The sequence below is a fragment of the Ischnura elegans genome, chromosome 3 (assembly GCF_921293095.1).
Source record: "Ischnura elegans chromosome 3, ioIscEleg1.1, whole genome shotgun sequence".
Taxonomy (NCBI): Eukaryota; Metazoa; Arthropoda; class Insecta; order Odonata; family Coenagrionidae; genus Ischnura; species Ischnura elegans.
This window is the reverse complement of record NC_060248.1, coordinates 135739965-135759332: the sequence shown is the minus strand read 5'-3', so window position 1 is coordinate 135759332 and position 19368 is coordinate 135739965. Positions and strand designations below refer to the sequence as shown.

The following is a 19368-nucleotide window of genomic DNA, read 5'->3' as shown; positions in this document are numbered from 1 at the left end:
CGCGTGGGACGACTAGCGTTCACGAAGCATTTTCAAGGTCCATTCCTCCTCCTCTTCAATCCCACCAGCATAGCCGAATAATTCCGTCGCGGCGCCCAGAGAGTTGCGCGACTCCCCGCCAGGCGGCACCAGCAGTGGGGTCGGTCGCTATCCCATTGCTGCAGCGCCCTTGACACAAAGCGCTCGCTGACTGAATCGATGCCCTCTCCTCCTCCTCCGCCGCCCCCTTCCGCTCTCCCGAGAGAGAGAGAGAGAAAGAGTGAGGAGCAGCCCGTGCTTGATCAGTAGTCGCCCGGGAAGAGGCAAGGGAGAGTCTCGCTTCGAATGTCAGTGTCTTGTGTTGTAGCGCCGCGGTGAATAGCGCCTAACGGACGCAACACTGTTCCTCCCCTATTTAGAGGTATTTCACGTGCTGGTGTCTTCGGATAACGAAAGGAGAACGCGCCCTGAGAAGGTCTTGATTCGGCGTGGCGAAACGTTTTTTCTCGTCGCAAGGACGGGAGGGTTGCGTGTCGGCGCGGGCCTTTGCGGGTGAAGGCGCCCTCGCTGTGTTGTTGTTGTTGTTGTTGCTGCTTCTGTCATTGTTCTCGTGTGTCGACCGAGTGCTCAATTTGACCGGGAAGTGTATTCACTTTTTTTTGTGACCGAAACAGAAAAAAACCTGTGCTACCACTTTCGTTGTGTTTATTATTTTGTGCCGGCGAGGGCGGATTCCGAGTTACCTAGGCGAGTGCTTAGCATCGGAAGAGTCCGTCTGCTGATCTTTGTTTTTCGCCGGCAGAGGTTTATCCGTTCGACGAGAGGGCACCAGCGGACCAGGCGGAGGACACACCCCAGGTGAGACCCAATGTCATCTTTATCCCTTTCGCCGCCCTCGCCGCTGCCATCGGCCGTGGTCGGAGAGCCCTTATCTCCCTGGAGAGCGCCGCGCGCGCGAGCAAGGTTTCTAGGCAACCCATTTTGCGGCGAACGAGTTGATAACATCCTGAGAAAAAAATGGAGTTCCCCGACCGGGCCGGAGAGCGGAAGGAGGGGGGGGGGGGGGAATTGATTGAGAATCCTAAGAGGGGGAGGATTTTGATCCTTAAGGGGGTTGACTGAGGGGGCATGAAAAACTAACCAATGGTATTTTAACATTACGGGCCATTGAAGATTTGATTTGCGAATTCCCATCTATTGAAAAATTTAATGCTGTTGATGACCCCTTTAAGTGGGATGTAATTTAGTATTTTATTGTGATAGAAAATCGGATAGTGTGGAATTACCTCGACGTCTGCGCGCCGTGGCTTATTGAAATGGATCTCAAGTATAGGATCGCCCGTGTCTAAGACAGTGATAAGGCCACGCGTGTCTTTATGAACGTCGCGTGATCTGCTCCAAGAATATCTATATCGGTTCCTGAGAAATCGTGAGTGATATGGGGAGGTTGTGAATGATTGGTGGCGATTGGATTGACGCCTTTTCGAATTCCCGCGGTATTGACTCACTGAATGTGATTGTGAAGGAATCGCTCCATGCTTCTTCAAATATCTCAGCGATAAAGAAGATGACGAGCGCCTGATCGGGTGAGAGATGATTCACGCGATCTCTCTGTGCGGTCGGCGTCCTTCAATTTTTTGCGACACCAAAGAATAGCGAAGAGGAATGCACACGTATGTGGGGGTAAGGAAATTAGTGCAGTGCATGTATCTCATTGGCTGCCATCTTCGCGACACTTGATTTCTATGTAGGCTACGAGATGTTTTGTGCGGAGGATTTGTAGCGGGTTGCCGGCGCACAAGGCGAATTACGACGAGATCCTTGCCGAAACCCGATATGGTCCTAACGTCCCAAAGAAACCATTACAAATTCAAAGGACTGAGAAATCGAATCATAATGCATGCATGTGTCGATTGTTAGTTTTTATACATCAAAATATTAACATTCATTATATATCTATCTCATGCGGTTTCCGACGAAAAGTACGGTGTTACCTGGAGTAACCAGGGTGATGCTAACCAATCTCTTCATGAAAACCTTTTTGGTGGAAACGGTTGCTTAGTAATGTGTGCATAAATAAATCAGTTCATTAAAATGGTGGCATAATAGACGCAGTGAGTTTAAAGTTTTGAATGCATAAAATTAGTGACCAATATTTGAAAATTTGGGGTAATTTAATGCTGAAATGTATTTAATCAAGGAAGAATGGCACGATTAAATTCAAAATCATAATTAGGTACTAGCTCCAAAAAGCATATCATCTTCAAAGGAATTTCTGGTAATGAGAGCAATAGTTCATTACATCAGAATATGTCTTCGCAGTATAAATTGTAGTGTTCTAGGAATTTCGGATAATTGCCTGTGTGTGTGTGCGGCGGGTCTTCCTGAACCGTCGTATCGCATATTCTGTGTGTCCTTTAGCGTCGGGAGAAAGGAGTGTCGTCCCTCACTCGTGCGCTTGACCGCAAAACCGAAATCGCCACTGCCCAGTTCGCCAATTCGCAGCCTCTCATCCCACTCTCGCTCGTTCCCATGGCAATGCTTCTAAGCGCGTAGGGTTTGTTTATTGTGCGGCAATCACAGTCAATAAAATTCGATTTCTCTCCGAATAGATTCACCAAAATATCTCGTCCCAAAATAGATTTTCCTAATTATCGATGTGTCTAGCCAAAGCAAACTTCTGCATTTCTGGGATTTGCACTGCGGAAACAAGATAACGGAATTTGGGAGTCGTGTCTTTGTGTGCGACAATTGGTCAGACGTTTCGTACTCGATTCAGCTTCTAGAGGTTCACTATCGTTTGACAGGTATGCGCATATTTTGGGTTGCGAAGAAGCCTCTCCTGATGTAGCTTTATAATGGTTGGTTAATAAGCTACTTTCGGAAATGAAAAAGTTCACGTCTTGCAGAAAAAGTTGAGTATAAGTATGGGAAAATGGAGCATTCTAATTATGATATGAGGATTGATATTTAACGCCAACCAATCAGTTTCAATCACATTCCATCTCATCTTTGACGCACAATGATCCCACAAGGTCCAACTTGGACGGCCCGCAATGCCCATCGCACTTGTATTCAGCGAAATCCATGTAATGAGGAATAAATGAAGGGAACGAAACCTTGGAATGTATCACTCTTTTTTCATTGAGCTTTGAAAAATTAACGACCTGTTACTTCAGATAATTCAAATATTCAAAATATGCATTGAAAAACACGTTTTTTCGTAGGATGGGGAAGGTGTGTGAAAATGGTCAGTCGTTATTGCTCTGTGAAAGCTGGAGATATTACTGCCAAACACTTCCTTTTCGGCATTAATTCAATGTATTTTTAGCGTCGCATACGCTATTATCTTAAGCGAAGCGTCCTGGCTGACTGATTTTAATCATCCACTGCCCAAACTACTCAAGATGGAACCACCAAATTTTCAGGATAGAATTTTTTATGTGCCATAAAAGGCATTTTGAGAAAGAATTTTTCCGATAAAGAATTTTTGGGATTTTTTACCTCATCCGGTATGCTAAATTTTTGACTTTCATGAGAAAAGCATTGAATTCTGAGCAGACCATTATTCTTTTGCCCGTTTTTTAATTATACTCGATGAATTAATGGACCTAATATTCGATATAATTATTTATCAGTTCTGAAGAGAGATCATTCAAATGCGATTTTATTAAAGCACCGCTGTATTTCACCGGTATTTATTTTAAAACCACTGGCAATAACTTTTGTGAATGTTTTAATAAGACCTTCCCCATTGAAAATTTCTCGGTAAGATACCGGTTGCTATAGTTGGGAGGGAGAGAATGAATCAAGTAAGAGAAAGCGAGGCAACGCATTTTTCTACATATCTGAAAAAATATGCGCGATAACGCACACTGTATGTATCTGACACTCTCACGAATGGTGGGATAGTTCTGTTTTTTTCTTAACGTGCTATATATCAGTGATTTCAAAGCCGAATTTTAGTCTTCACTACTTAACCGTTGGATATCGACGGCTGCGTATCGCTAGCCGGTTGGTATATGTTATGAACAAGGTCCGTTCGTCAACCAGATCCGCTTCGGGTGGAGACGTGGAATGCCGCGAAATTGAAAGAGAGGACGCCATTGACACCGACGGGGTGGGGGGAGTCAAGCAGAGCGACAACAATCGCATCCCCCCCTCCCACGTCGTCCTGCATTGTTGGACTGCATTGTTGCGCGCAGGTGTGTCGCGAGGCTGTCCCATTGTCGCCCTCTCGGTCTGCTGATCCGCAAACAATTCGCTGCGAGGATGCCTCGCGAAAATTGTTATTCCCAAATCCTCTCTGCGGTTCGTGGGCGCCAATAAGGGGAAGGGCGCAAAGTTCTGATTGGTGCGCTCTCTCGTGGGGAAATTAAGAAGTATTTTGGCGACCATTATGGTTTTTTTATTAGTTTTTAAGTTTTAATTTCATCCCATTTCCATTTCATAGGAATAAAAGTGAATTCTTTCCATGTACAGAAAATTGATTCCATCCCATTGAGCTGAAAGTTAAGATCTCACAGTTATTAGAACTGATAATTACGATGCATTGGTGATAGTTATGGTTGCCATGGCGGCTACCTAAGCTCGAGACTTGGCTCAAAGATGCTCTGACGGTTAAGGAGTGGTTGAGAATGCCGTGTACCAAGTGGCTAATGATTTAGAACTGCGCCCAGCTGTATTGTCAGGGCGTTCCATACTACTAGTTATCACCCCCACCAAATACCTAATCGTAATCAATCTTCAATCATTCAATCTTCAAACTTCCCGTAGTGTTTCTTATTCAAAGAATATTAGATTTCCTGAAATATTATACTTACATCATTTATGAAGAAACAATATACCATGATGATTTACTCTAGTTTAGTTTTGCTTCTTGATCAATACGCACCCTTTTAAAAAATAAATCGCCATGTGTAGCCCCATTGCGCAGTCTAAAGTTTGTGTATTACCGATCTGATATTTATTATTACTGATACTGGAAATAAAAATAAACTTTTAAGATAAATATGTTTTTAGCGTGACATACGACATAATAATGACAAAAATTTCTAAAAATTTCAATTTTTTCACAAAAATATAAAACTTTATGGCGTTGGCGCAGTCTAAAGATATTATCCGTTAGGCCTAATGTTTTATGCCATTTATTTTACTGCTCTTACGTAGGTTTTAATACACAAATTTTTTTAATCGGACGCCTTTTACTTTTTTCGGCCCACCCTACTGAGAAGACGTGTGTGGGCCAGCAAATGCGATAAGGGAATAGGGAGTCTTCAGGGGTCCATGAAGTCTATCCTAGGAGGTAAGACATATCAAAAGGGTTCCCAATGCGTCCGTTAATTGCTGGGTTAGTGCGATTCCTCGGGAAGCACCTACGAAGGCATTTGAAATTATTATTCAGTCAGTCCTTGCACTAGTGCGAGGGTGGGTGTAATTCCAAGATCGAGTATATGGCGATATTTTGTGGAAAGGTGTAACACACTGCAACTGATGCCTGTTACAATGTATGTGTACAATTGCACTGTAACAGGTGTCATAATGACATCAAACTTTTTCATGCTGCACAGAATTTAGTTATTAACTGACGAAATTTTCGGCAAATTATGCCATTTTCATGGTTTTTTTAAAGTAACAAAATTCCGTTTTCAAGGAACACGACTTTGGGATGACAGCCTATGTATGTGCTTCAATTGTAGAGGGATGGGGTAGAAGTTTCAGGGAAGGGGGGTCGGGGGCGGGAGATTTGGGAATTTATGAGTTAACGTAGATGGGGAATCACTGTTAAAGGTTAGGGTTAGGTTCTTTTGCGCATGCCTGCTCATTTCCTCAATGAGTAAAAATTCAATATTTCACTTATCTCCTGAAATTAATCGAGAAACACGATTTCAAAAGTTAACTTTGAAGCATTCGTTGCACATCTCCATGCAGGTCGTATATCATTCATTTATGTTGTTGGAGAAGTAAAATGAGTGAGGATTTTTTTTCCATTTAATGCTATTCTTCAACGCTATCGATATTTTTTCATTGCGTCTCCCAAGTATGCTGCCGTTCCTATGTGGTCCTAGCCCACGTCTTTGTTGAAAGCAATTTCAAGACTAATTCTCCCCTTAATTCAAAACCACCCCAAAATAACCCCCCCTTCATTAGGCGATGCTCTCCCCATTTTTTTAATATTTTCATTTACGAGTGGAAAACTATATATCCATTTTCACCCTCAACTGTTTTTTTCTCAATCCACCTGAAACCTTGTTCTTAAACGATGGAACCAATCACAATCCTTGTGGAGGATGAAGGCATTCGAAGGAGGCGACCCACGCGACTGAGGCCAAGAGGCCAGGAAGTGTAAGGCAGGGAAGAGTGGAGGGAAACCCAGCGTCGACAATGGTCTACTCTTAATGAAAGGCTTCCTTGGGACCACAATTTAACGTCCCATCCAACGGACGATATAGCGTTGAGATTTAAGTGTCGTCAACACAGCACTAGGCTAGGAACTGCCACCCCCGGGTTATGAACCGATGCCCATGGACTGTGAACGCCACCACACTAATACTATCCTCAAGCACAGAGAGCTTTACCCCAACCTCTGTTTCTTCCCATTCCCCTCTTGTGCGTCCGTTAGGTAGGTTCCGAGGTATATTTCCAAGCGGCGAAAGTGGAGTCGTCCCGCGAAATGAGGAATTGGCGAACGGAGTTGGGGAGGTCGGGAAGGGTATACATGTGTGTATAGGGTTTAATATTATGGCATGGGATGGCCCCCCAGGGGAGAGCCCCCCCCCCTCCCCAACTATCCTTGCGTTATTCCGATCGCGGAGAAATTCACGAGGGGTTGGCTGAACGGGAAAGGGTCGCTGCTGCTATTAATGCATCCCCAGGGTTTTAATGCGTATATCAATGCATTTGTACATGCCCCAGTCGAGAAAGAATACCAGGAGGATAGATGAACGTTCTATATGAATCCTTTATTCAAATTCAGGACTTAAAAATCTGTTAATTTCATATTCAGGAGTGTTAACTATAGGACTCATTCTTTCAGAATATAAAGTTACTTCAATGTATTTAATGTGTATGATATATTCTAAGCTATAATTAAAAAACATATCATTGCTACTTAACCCACTTTCGATTGGTATAAGTTTTCATATTCACTGAAGACATGAAGACGACTATCACGGTTTAAATAGATTATTTAAGTTGGTATTGAATATCCTCTATATTGTATATCTATTGAATACATCTCAGCTAGGGATCTACCGATCTTTTTTTAACGCAGATATAAAATGTAAGTCGTTGGAATTCTATTATACTACTGATAATTCCTTTCTTGTTTCTCCCGTCGCTAGTTATTACCAAGTAGTAATAGAATTCATTCACCTCCTCCAGTTTTCCTTTCCCTGACTTTATCGCGCGTTAAAAACGAAACGACGATCGTTTTTCTCGTTCAAGCGCCTCGTCATTTTTCTCATCTCCGTCTTAATTGCTACCCTCCGTGTATCTTGCGCCCAATCACGAGGGCCACAGATTAATGGCGTTATTATCCCATGTCTGACTCCGCACTTGAGGTGTAGCGGTGAATTTTAAACATGCACTGTGCTGTGTCTGCTCGCCACAGATGAGCTCCCTCCAGCCGCGTCACACTGTGATACCACTTTCATTTGCATTTCTATTCTCAATCAATATTTTAGAAGACGGTGCAGGTTTACGTCGTCGTCCCCTGCGTTGAAGTGGAAATTATTTTCCCGGGGAGGCGCGTATAACCTGTATTTATTAAGACAGACTTGTTTTGTTTCTCTCCGCATGGTGTCACGTGATCTAGGCTGTTTCTCTGTCAACCAATAATAGTTGTTAAGCATATTTAAAATAGTTTCCCTTCAAATTTTGTGGTTTTCCATCGGTAAAATTATGACAGGTGGCAGTTTTTAGAAGGATTAATGAAACGGGGCCTTCGTTTTAATCCTTTCATAGTACCAAGAGAAGACAAGTGAAAACTCTTTCATTTGCTCCTAGAACGCTATCACTTACCAATGGGGTATGTTTAAAATCAAAATGTTTCAATGCTAAGATCACTTTCGATGGTAAGAGCGCTCAGCTAAGCAATCTTTTCTGTGCCCTGCAATGAAAGGGAGAAAGTTAGTCGCTCCGTTGCAGCCCGTGGTGCGTGTTTTTGTGGCTTTTATTTCTTGTGCAATTACCCTGAGAAAATAATTGTGTTACTTTGGTTCCATTGTTTTGACACTTTTTGAATTTGCTCGAAGAAAGCCAATATTTTTTTTCAGATTTCGTGTATATTAGCGTGGATATTTATAGCGTTGACTAAGTTCGTCATCTTTTCAAGATCTCGATGTGGTATGATATTCATTCTAAGCTAAGCATTCTTTGTTCCCATAATTTAAGTATTTATTTTGCAGGGATTTCTTTTGCAAACATATACGGATTTCAAGCACGTACTTACAAGCGGGTACATTATTGGCTACGAGAATCTCCGAGGGTCATTTTCCTTCTCGATTTGATTGGGGTGTTTTATATTTTGTGTCTTCCGTTCCCTCTGGGGCCGGCAACGTCCGCCTGCCCCTCTTGCGAATGGGGATCCACTTTCGCACGCATCGATTGAAGATGGCATGCGATGGCGGTCCTCAGCTCTGCCATCCGTCTCAAGGTCGCTCTTGTAAACGTGGGCGTTCGCTCCGCTTCCAGGCGACCGTAATTATGCACCTCATTAACATTCTCACCCTTCGCGTGCGAATATATTTTCGGTTAGAGCTCGCCACCTCCTCCTGAGTGATTTGTACGCTCGAGCATTGTCTTATCGGCTTCGCTCAGCTGCGCAGATAGCCATTGTGGATCATTTGAAAAAAGATCCAAGAAGACATATGTTCCGTGTGAGATTAAGTTATCATTACATCGACAGACCATGAGGACCAGTTAATTACTTGGCTGAAGGTTTTTTTTATATATTTTTGAGCTGCAGTATTTGAGTAATTTTGCATTGTGGGTTACTGCATCTGGCGTTGGGTATGATTTCAAATTTATTCCTCGGATTGGCAGGCGAGGAAGTAACCCAGCCCCTCCACATCCTTGCATTGCATTCACTGTGTCCTGGATTGATTTTCCATCGCTCCTTTCCTACGGTACGAATTCAGTGCGATTGCTTTAGTTTATGGGATATATTAGCATCCGTTTGTTCAATATTTCGTTTCGAATTTTGGTGTACATTACCTCCTTAGTATAGATCTAGTCACCTTAATATTGTGTGGCCTCCTCTTTCCGCGTCTGAAAAGAATCTCTCCCATTTGAAGCTGTAAGTACCACTTATTTTTTTTATGTTTTCTCTAGTGTTTTAGGAGAACTTCGTGGACAGGCAACGTCATAATACGTTTCTAAGGTGGAGGGAATTTATTTATTTCCTACTCCCCACAATCATGGCAAGGAGTCATGTTGCTGACTGAATGTTGGGTAGCCATTATGAATTTATGCAGTAATTCGTTTTCCCGTAAAGCGTATCACGATTTCTATCTATTACGTCTTGTATGTCTTTCGCGCTTATCTCACGTTACTGATGCGTAACTGGCCGAGAGAAATTTAATAGCCATTGGACCTCCTGGAAGCTTTCATTCTAATTCATTTCTGGAGAAAGCGGAGACTAGCGAGGAAGAAAAACTTGTATTTCGACAATAATTTCAGCATACTTAATTTTAGAATTACCTTTGGTGAGTATCTACTCGTCAGAGCACAGCAGTTGAATCGTAACTTGCGCTTTATGGTGCGTGGAGGAATACATCCGTGATTGGAAGTTTAACTCCAGTGTTTAACTCTAGTATGCTTTTCGCAATTTTACGCGCGATACGGTTCGGCACTCTTGCTAGTCTTGATACTCCGTCGTGCTTCCTTCGCATTTCCATGAAAAGTAAAGTTTATCGAACGGAGGCTGTGATAGAGAGGCCAATAGCACCTACTTATGCATCTTTCACGGGAGAACAACTTCTATTCGTATTAGTGAATGAAAGTAGAATGTATTTTTATGGATTGGCATGAAGAGTTTCCATGTCCCTTGGAGTCTTTATTAAATCTTTCAGGTAATTGAAGCCCATGAATTTACTTGAAATATCGTTCGTGGTAATAATGGTCATGGTGATGCTTCTAGATTATTTTCAACACTCTTCAGTAATTCCACCTAACGTTACAAAGACTAACTGCAGAAAATTTCTCGCATTAAAACCCCCGCGGTACGTATGAGAAGATTTTATTGTGGTTTATGTTTAAGTACGTTTTTCAGTATTCAAAGAATAGTAGCAATTAAACGGAGCGTTGATTGATCCGTTCACATAGGTTGAACATATTGCGCAGAAGAATGCGCTCGTGTCGCGGAGAAATGAAACTCAGTAATGAAGTTGACTCAGAGTGAATGTGGTCGATTGTTGAGTGGAATTATATTTTTATGGTTGCGTACCTCTACGAATCAAAAAGCTTCTCCACAAATGGATGGACGCTGCTATCGCTATCGCTTAAATTCAGCTTCATCTCTCGAGTCTCTATCATGCCCAGGTACGGCGCAAATATTACATACAATCACGCGAGAATGTTGAACGACATAACTAGTATAATCGAATCACCAAAACTTGTATAATGTCGATATGGTACAGTAACAAGTATATTTGTTTACTTTTCACTTTTTGGGTTAAGAGGCAGCAAAGGAAAACCAGTAACTTTGAAGAAAAACACTTTGAGGTTTTATTTAAATCATATCTTGTACTTGTCCTTCATTTAGCGGTGGACGTCCGAGATCTCGTAAAAGAGTATTCAACACTGCGGTGTTCGAATGCGAGTAGACTTGGGATAACTTAGAGCAATGTAGGTTTACCTGTCTTTGTTGGCATCATAATGGCCTTCGCGTTGCTCAAATGGCCTCTTAACAATTCTCATTCACGTCTTCCTCCCATCATCAATAGCTATACAGTTGACTTTGGAGGACGTTCGGAAGACTGCTATCACCTCTTCGCTAATAGAAACTGCGATTCCCTAATTTATTTAATTCATTCCTGAGTCCTTGGAAATTCCGCTTACATTTTCTCTAATTGTAAGTATGAGGTCGCTGCTATTCTTCTTTTTCTCATGTGCCTTCTTCGCCCTCTCCAACATTTTCGGAGGATTTCGATACTGAGCTCACTGAGTGTCTTGCGATGGACTCCCTGGATAAATCAATGCCGGGATTCGGCTCGACGCCTATCGTTTTTCTCGAATGGAAAGAGAATGAATTGGCCCACTCAGAAGAGAAGTGTTCATCGGAATGTCATTCGATGGAGGCACGATTTCAGCCGTGGCACTCTGAACCCTGACCTCGTAGGCCAATGGACCAATTGGGATGCCGGCTTAAGCGTTCCGGGTTCAACTCCTGGGTGACGTGTATGAACAGTGCAAAAATAAATTCAAATTTTATTAATCGGAAACTGAAGCAGCTGCCCTAAAAAGATATCAATCAACCCTTGCCCTGCATCTTGAAATGATAGAAGTTAGTTTGGGAAAACTATTGTGGCTGTGATATTTTCAGGTTCCGTGTATAGCCTATAAATTAAATGTTTCGTTCAATTTACAATGAATTTTCTCAGAAATCTATTTACTTCTCCGCGAATCGAAATGTCTATAAAGTGATGAAGTTTTTTGTGATATGTATAACAATGGTTCAATGCTTGGAGTGATTATTAAAAGCCAGGAGTATGAGTTATATTTAGAACCGAGTGCCTTATAACCTCTTATCTTTTGTTTCGGAGTGCGCTTGCTTCACGTCAATTCTTGCTTCCTTTCAGCGCTTATGAAAAAAGGTACTTTCTCAGTTTACGTTGGAGATAAGAGAATTAGTTCAAGACTTGATCGTCAGTTTTTTTAAGTAAATGGACCAGGGCACGAAAATGCATCAATCGGAAGCAAATTGCCTGTTATTTCGTTCCATTGCTGCTAATGTGTGTGCCTGCGGAGCGATTTATTTTCCTCTTTATAGCTCTGGGTTGGGTGGGGATATACCCACTTGCTCCCCTCAATATTTCCTGGCCGCCTTAATGATGGCTTGCGGCCTCCAAGGCTATGCGCGGGATATTCCTACCCACGTGGTGTAACCTTATTCGCCGGTCCCAACACTTGAAAGCATCTCAGGTGTTGCCTCGACTAGACCATCGGCTTGCTTCATGGTGGCTCTATCACTATGCTCATGCCTGGCTTTCTCTACTTTACCATTCTACATTACGTTTGGTCTATGATCAATCTACTCCCACTGGTTGGTTGGTAATGAGACGAATGTGATGGAGAGGAAAGTGGCTAGTGGCTCGGGCACGCGTGGCTCTGTGGCATCGCCTGCTTCCGTGCTCAAGGATTTGGCGTAAACACGATGGACAACGAAAAGTCGAGTTCATTGGTTTCATTCTGCATGTTCGGAGTAATTTATCCAGGATATGTGCCTCACCGCGAACGGCAATAATTTATCCTGAACTAATGTTGAGTCCGGACAACAACCACTAATATCCTTCGCAATTGGCTACTCGACGAGTGACGAAAATATGGTAATAAACAATAGACCTTCATCTGCCTTAAATAATCCACCTCATTTGACCGTCAATCGAGGGCCCATAGTTGAATTAAAAAGTAACTGGTGTCGACGATAATCGACACATCTCCGACCAGATTGTGGCTGAAATTTTACTCGAAGATATCTCGCGTGGTAAAACCTCTAATTGGTGTATTGTCCACATGAAAAATTGTGACTTTCCCGGAGATTTGATTGCAAACCAAGGTAATACCTATTTAATCATAATAAATCTTGCTTGTGTAATTAATGGGGTAACAGCGAGGCGTCAAGTTTATTATCCTCCGAACTATGTGGCTGCAGTCATAGCAGCAGCGAGATATCGATTACTATCGCGTTGACGCGTCCTAGTTGACTTCCGTTGCAGTCTCGACTGTTAAGGCTCAACTCGTACACAGTGACTGCGAAGAGAGCACGAATCGATTGAGTTCGATCTTTTATCGAAGGTAAAGCTGTCGAATTTTGAGCGCAGTTAGAAGCCATGGCTTTTGTGTGTTTCGCAAGCGGTAATTGTTGAATCAACCACGCAGGCAAGGAATGTAATTGCAAATTTCTTTTTTTTTATTTTGTTTTAATAAGGGATCAATGGTAACAAAAATGAATTTAATTTCTCAAAACGAAGAAGAGAGGATGAAATAATTTCTCCATCGCAACCGTCACTTCTTCTGTTTTCCAACTTCTGCCATCACAAAGACCAATGGTGCTCTTTGGGACACTTGGGTGTCGATTTGATGCTAATAGTAGTGAGAGATTGCTTCGGACCTGCAAAAAGCAGTGTATTATTGCGACGCTTACCTATCCGAAGCACCGCTGACTTTGAAGAGGAATGGACAGTCGATGACGTTAACTGCTAGGCAAGCCCATGCCTCTACTATCGCAGCCACTGCAGAGGCAAAAGCGGCCGCCGCCGCCTCGGACATTGGGAGATCGCGTGAGCGGGTACATCCCAAAAAAGGTCTTTTTGTCGCGCCCGATATAGAGGCCATTGGCGAGCGCATTGCGTACACATTGGGCACGATTGCGTTTTGTTTTTTATCGCCGTGCGTTGCGTCGTCCTTCCTCAGAAGAGAGCGAGCAAGTTGCCAGGCAGGTTCCTTCCTCTCTCTGCATTCCACCTCCGACCATACATATAAGGGTGCTCGCTGCTGCCGCCCACTCCCCCCTTCCATTCCCCTCCCCTCATCACTCTCACTTTTGAGGGCAACCCCTCCCCCCCCTCTTCTCCTCTCACTCTCACTCTCTTTTCCCCTCGACTGAATGTGAGCAGCCATTCCATTTGAGGTCTTCTTTTCTGGATCTTCATCGATAGCACATTGCATGTCCACATGTACAGAAGTGAATGTTTATTTTATGCTCTGAGGCAACTAAATAGAGAAAAAAAGGAAATTGCATTATAGTATTATTATTTTAAAAAACAGTTGAATATCTGCTGAACAAAATATTCGATATCAATGACACGAAAATATAATTTTCAAGATTTTAAAGGGATCATAGTGAACACTGGTAAGAATGAAATATTTTTATAGCAGCATGAAGAACAAGAATACAGAAAAATCTTGGATATGGGTCCTGGAATAATAACGGAATAATTTTTATTTTAAGACTGAAGGGATTGTAATGATTTGATTTTGATCGGTAGGGAATTCCAGAGTCAAGAAGCAGTAACTTGAAATGAGTTGGAGCGGGCTCGAAGAATTTGGAGAAGGTGATGAAGAGATGCATGGCGGCAGCTCTCTCGCGTGGGATGAATAGGAATATGCGAGTCCGGTTTAGGATTATGGAGGAAATAAATTATTCCAGGAAGTAATTCCTTCGCCAATGGAGCGGTCAATGAGTTCAGGTTACTTAAAAACTTGGATAAATTTTCATCCCTACGTAATTAAAAACGAAAGTTCCGTGATTAAAAATGAATGTTGCGCAGGAGTTAATTAGCCATTGCAAGCACTTTTCCAGTATGAGCCACTATGTACTTGTATGCAGTGATGAAGAATGGGGACGATAATACAAATGACGGGAATGGCTGCAGGGGTAGTATAGGTCAGTGGCAGGGATAGTTCAGGTCAGGGGATGAAGGGGGCAAAAGTCTTGTGGGAAGGAAGTTCAGATGGGTTAAATCCTGAAGCGCTATCTCATCACTTTCTGTGAAGTCTATTTTAGGATTCGCCATGCCTCCTCGTGTACTTACGAAGGCGAATCTACATATGTACGAAGGCGTTTTTTCGATTTTCCATTTCCAGAAACCATTCGGCATGTTATGTAATACATGACGTACTTAATGAAGATTGCTAAATCGTCGTAAATGGTATCAAATATTTATTGAAATATAATGGATTTGCACTTTTCCACAAGTAATACTTGCGGAAATTTCTTTTATTTCAATATGTCGAACTTCTCATATATAACGCTTGAATCAGTTGAACTTATCAAATATTTCCGTAAGTCCTCTCAAAGTTATCCATTAGTCAGGGATCAGGATTTTAAGGAGGCATATAAACCATCGCATACCATCGGGAGTAAAGGGGGATTTATTTTCTAAAACTTATTTCTCGAGTGCCACAATAGCTAATATTGCTGTATTTGGGTCTGTGGGATTTTACTGGATCGTGAGTCCATTACGAGCAGTGAAAAACTCGTGACGAGGCATTTAACCAATCCCGCTGCAAATCAAATCCGTCGTTTCGTTTCATATGCTGCGCGCGGATGGGTGTCAATCGATATCTCCTGCGGATCATTCCGATTTCGGCAATTTGATCGAAAATTGGTTCTTGAGTCATTCATGTTTTCATTTGAGATTACAACATTCCGAATGCCGGACGATCTGCCGAGGGTTCTTTTCGTCCTTTACGACGTTCTTTTTTTTTCTATTTCGGTGTGTGGTTGGATCCACTTGTGTCGCATTCAGTTCCATGTTTTGTATCTAATAGTTTGGACTCGTTGCGTTCATCTCCAGTTGCAGTGTTTGTAATCGCTGCCTTTTGCTATGGTCTTCTGGGATCCTGGGGTCTTCAATCAGTTCCTCCATTTCGCCGCCCGAGTGGCCCTCCATTTCATCGCGTCGCGTCGCGTCGTGACGCTCATCGCCGAAATGGAAATGATTGCTCTTTGATCGTGAATGCGTCGGGAACTTTGAAATGGTTCCTCTTTCAATTTTTCTGACTCTCGCCGTCGTGAATAGGAATAGTGAGAATGAATAAACTCGTGACTTGCGCCAACTGTCATCCCGGCGTTGTCATTGTTTTTTTTTTCTCCTTCTTTCCCCTTCGGACCGTGCGCTTCCCATTGTCCTTGCTCGTCTCCTCCCCTTTGAAGGCGCCATCCTTCGTCGTGATCCCAAACGCAGCGCTCTGTATTCAGCATCACCATCATTGTCCCCGCTACCTTTTCGAGATAACTCTCCTTCCCCCCTCTATAGAGCGCTGTTCCCATGAGAAGTGCCTTTTTACGCCAACTTTAAGGAGGAAACGGACGTGAAAGCAAAGCGGAAAACAAAGTTTCTCTCTGTTACTTTACAGATGCACTCTTTTAGCTTTCCACCATGAGTTTATTCGCGGTCCATTCGTTTGACTGTTTTACATTTACCCATTATCATTGTGGGTAGATATTATGGATATTTTTATTTTCCGTTAAACTTTTTACGTCCGGATCAAGTATTTTACGGTTTAGAATTGTGACTCGATATCGAGTACATTAAATAGAAGAGTTGAGAAAACTCTGTGAGAATCATTGACATTACAATTTCCGATGAGTGTTGCTCTATCGAATCAGTCATTTATTGGCATAAAGTATCATTTGATTAAAATTATTATTGGATCGATATGTCTAAAATTATTGCCCATGATTCTCATCGTAGTGAAGATTTCTCGGGTGTCACACCGGCTAAGATTCTCCACATCTCCTTCCAACGTTTCGACGAGTGATTGGCCGGTCGTCCTCTGGGAATCAGGCATCCAATGCCATTTCGTTCGCTGATGGATTGTGTGTGGAGCCGATGCTGGTGCGGAATGGAATTGGACTCATCAATCCCTGAGGACTCACTCACCCATCGAAACATTGTCTATTCGCCGGGAAAGCACTAAATCTGTCTTATTTCATGGTACTGTCTCTGGTGTTGCCTCATCATATTAACCATAAAGGTGTTGTGAATGACTAGTAATACTCAAATGATTCTGTGAGTGACTACCGTTGTAAAGTGCAAGCTTTAGAAATCCGCGCAGAGGCAAGCTTGAGCTTTATTGCCAATGTGAAATTATAGTATATATCAGAAGCTAATAGGGTAGTTTCCTTCATCAAAGAAAACAAAAGGCATTGATGGCGATTCGTTACCCACCATTAGTGTATTCATAATACACAAATTATTTGGTTTTTGAAATACCGGTTTAGACGAATGGCAAGGGTCAAATTTTAACCTCATTTGAAAAAGGCCAGATTGGCGCCCATGCGATTCCACTCCACGTGACGTCACAGGGACCTAGTTTCTACACGAGAGGATAGGAGTTATGCATCGTCAGAGGCTACCAATGCATGCATGAGGCACAGAGCTCAGGGAAACATGTCTTAATAATCACCTATTAAAACTGGCTAAGGTCGGAAAGTTTTCTTCGCTTGATAAGGTATTAATAAACCTTTTTTAAGCCATGCGCTACCAGACAGGAAGGTACTCAGCTACCTGTTAGCATCCTGCGTCCTATCAGCGCTCAGAGCCTCGATCAAGGTCACCTACCAGGCGGGAGGGGGAACCAGAAATACGTCACACGGAGAGATTTCCTTACCCGTCGCGTTTTCGCGCGCTTGAAATTTTTCACTTTTCATTTGATCGCGAAAAATAGATATCGTCATTTAAAAATCTAAAAGCGTGAAATACGTACTCCAGGAGTAATAATCTTTCGATTTAGGCAATAAAAAAATAATAGGAAACCACCCTATTGTGCACGAAAAAGGTTCTGGCTGGTTTTAAATAATAGGTATGTCATTTCAGTCATATTCATACAGATTCAAATTTTTTAAATGTATAAGTCGTAGACCTATTTGAACTATTTACAATAAGTATGAACGTTTCAACTCTTTAAGTTATTATTTAATTACACTTAAACCCACTTATGAATGCCCTCTGGCTTTCGCTGTGGATGCTCCCGGGACATTAATGCAATTTTCACCGATTACCAAAGCAAACGTTGGCTCTCGGGTCAAAGGTGGCGAGGAGTTGCACTCGGTCTGCTGCGCAATTCATTTCTCTCCTTAAAATGGATGGCAGTGTGCCCCTGAAGCTCACAAACGTCCATTTCCACCCCCACCCTAGTCACCTGTTCGCGAATGGAGGTCGGGCGCTCGCTGGCTGGTGGTCTGGCGGCTCTGCTCTGGAGAGGAGTGAGGCAATGTGTTGTCGTCGCTAGAACCGGATTTCCCGTCGTCATAAGCGGCAATCTAATCGGACTCCGAGGGGCAAATGGAGAGTGGGGAGCTGATAAAGAACATGACGCGCCGCAATTCTCACTCCACATTCGCTTTGAGAGCAGAGCATCGCTTGCACTCATCAAGTTGGGCGTTCTTTGGGGGTGGAATTTGCCACCCCATCTATTGCCTACTCTGCTACCATTAACAATTATCCTGTTGTTAAAATGGAATATCCCGGGATGAGTCAAGACATTAATAATTGGTTCAGAGGCGGAATAATGCAGTGGGAAGCCTTTAAAAGCTGCTCTCACTATTGCGGTGATGCAGTTCATGGGGATGCATTATTTCTCCTTTCTCTCTCCCACCATAGCTAGCAATTCCTCGTTCCTTTCCTCTCCGTCTGTCTCGCGTCCATTCTGCTGCACGCCCTCAAGTGTTTCGTGCATCGAAAGCCGCTGTTACCCCGCAATTGCTACCGTTCTCGCCACCCACGCTCAAAAAGTTTAAAAGACGAAGGGTGTGGTCGCCACGGCTTCTGGCCCATTGCCCGCCTGATCCGCTGACAAGCCTAGATGGGACGGATAGCCCACGGACCTCGCGTGCGACCACTTCCTTTCATTTCGGAGACTGTTTGTTCTACGGGGATGACGCGGTGTTTTGGGGAACTGTTGCAGCAACTGAGAAGAGGCGCGGGGCTCGCTCACCCATGATTTAGCCATTCTCGGAAGAGCTCACGCGTGAGTGGCAAGCTGTCTCTCTTTCACTGGTAAGGTTTTCTTAAGTATCGCAAGAAAGGAATGCGAAGATCAGTGTAAGATCAGGGATAGTCCCAAACCTGAGCATGAGGGACATTTTTCTATTTGAGCTGGAAATAAGATTAAAACGAACTCAACGGTAATAATATAATATATAATAATATATTTTATACACTGGAAACTCCCTTTTCTTTGGCCCACTAGTGTAACCAATAGATGGCACTGGGGCAGCTCACCACTCACCAACAGGAGAAATGGACGAGGATGGAAGGAAAAATACACACTCACACGATAGCAGGAAAGAGACAGGAACATGCGTTTCGGGGCACGCTGAGCCCAAGTGAAATAAGCCAAATGGCCGAAGCACTACTTCATCCATTCACACGGAAAGCGCAAACATAAAAATAACGGTTGAGGGTTAGAATTAGTAATCGCCGCAAAATCTAAGGTTGACGGTTAGAATAAATAATCACCGCGCCTCCTGCTGACCGTCATCCCCCCACGCATCCCTCCCAACCCCCACACATATTTTTGTCTCACGACTCCCTCTTCAATGAATGTTTCAAAGTATCAGTTATTGACTCCCTCCCCCCCACCGACTCCACACTCTCGAATTGGCGTGCATTGGACATTTATAAGCCAATAGCTTCCCTGGGGAGAACATCTCATGCT

The 19368-nt window shown here is 43.1% G+C and overlaps 1 protein-coding gene across 2 annotated transcripts in view; it reads left to right on the top strand.

The window, feature by feature from the left end:
- The first annotated feature begins 270 nt into the window (after positions 1–270).
- Positions 271–19368, top strand: part of LOC124156625 (GAS2-like protein 1) — a 329284-nt gene continuing 310186 nt past the window's right edge. For both annotated transcript variants that reach the window (XM_046531275.1, XM_046531274.1), the window contains exon 1: positions 271–837. The gene's annotated coding sequence lies outside the window, so the exon portion shown is untranslated. The remainder of the gene's footprint in view (positions 838–19368) is intronic.